We start from the raw sequence: 1,113 nt of genomic DNA, 5'->3' as shown, positions 1-1,113 counted from the left end.
TTGCCTAACAATCCATTGATATGAACATGCTTGCTCACTAAGGGACCGACCATGTATTTGTTTCTGTTTATTGGGTGGGTAGGTGGGTAATGTTGAGTTTTCTCCCAGCCAGGAGAATTGTTTTAATTTACCTGAAGATATATATTTCTTCTTTTAAAGAATATCATGCACTAGGTTCTTTATGTGCACATCAGTTAGAGCTAGGATGGTTCGATGGTTAGAATTTTTTTCTGTCTGAAAAAGACATATATTGAATCGTGAATATCAGACAAAAGTTGTGTGTGGTTTAGGCCAGGTAGCTATAGATCACTCCCTACATAAATAGTGTACTCATCAAAATACACCGGACGAGGTGGCCGAGTGGTTAAGGCGATGGACTGCTAATCCATTGGGGTCTCCCCGCGTGGGTTCGAATCCCATCTTCGTCGATATACATTTTATCTGATGTGTAGAACTTTTAGTTATGACTACAAACCGTATTCATCAATATTGTAATGTGATATCGTCACGTCAGAAAGAAAACACGCCTAATGATGTCTCCATGATTTTTTTTGGTGGTTTGTGTCTTGAATGGACTGACGTTTTGTGCATGTTTGTGACAGGTTTGTGTATTGACCTGTTCCGGCTGCATCTTTATAATCGAGTTGTACTTTTTGTGCGTGTGGAACATTTTATCTCCCACAGGAGAAAAAAAAAACAACAACATTTCTTGGCATTGAAATAAAGTCCCAGTAGTGCTAACATGCATGCGTTAAGTGTAGCCAAATATCAATGCCGCGAATCGGCCGATTAGCAGAAACATTTAGGGTTGCGAGCAAGGCAAAAGGGATCAAGTTAAGGTTTGGGAGGGTAAGGGGTGAGTTGTTTCCAAAATTCCAAAACGGCACCAAAGCACACGCGTATGTGTCTGTTTACTAGAAGTGTGTGTAATACCCATTAAAACGATGGTCAAATTTTAAGTAACAGGAGACTGTACGTTTGTATACTCGGATAGTCTTGGACAACAATCTACAATTGCGGTTAATGTTAAGAAGGTCAAAGAAACTGATGTTATCAGAAGTGTAGAAGAAATGACGGGGAAAATGTTCGTTTATGTAGCTGTCCTTTCACCTG

At 39.7% G+C, this 1,113-nt stretch overlaps 1 non-coding gene across 1 annotated transcript; it reads left to right on the top strand.

Moving 5' to 3' along the window:
- The first annotated feature begins 346 nt into the window (after positions 1–346).
- Trnas-gcu (transfer RNA serine (anticodon GCU)) lies at positions 347–428 on the top strand. Its single transcript has one exon. It is a non-coding gene; the product is annotated as a tRNA-Ser (tRNA).
- Positions 429–1,113: the final 685 nt, after the last annotated feature.

This window comes from Sinohyriopsis cumingii, unplaced genomic scaffold, assembly GCF_028554795.1.
Source record: "Sinohyriopsis cumingii isolate HCF-2022 unplaced genomic scaffold, ASM2855479v2 utg000646l, whole genome shotgun sequence".
In the NCBI taxonomy this organism is placed as follows: Eukaryota; Metazoa; Mollusca; class Bivalvia; order Unionida; family Unionidae; genus Sinohyriopsis; species Sinohyriopsis cumingii.
This window is presented reverse-complemented; position numbering and strand designations above follow the sequence as displayed.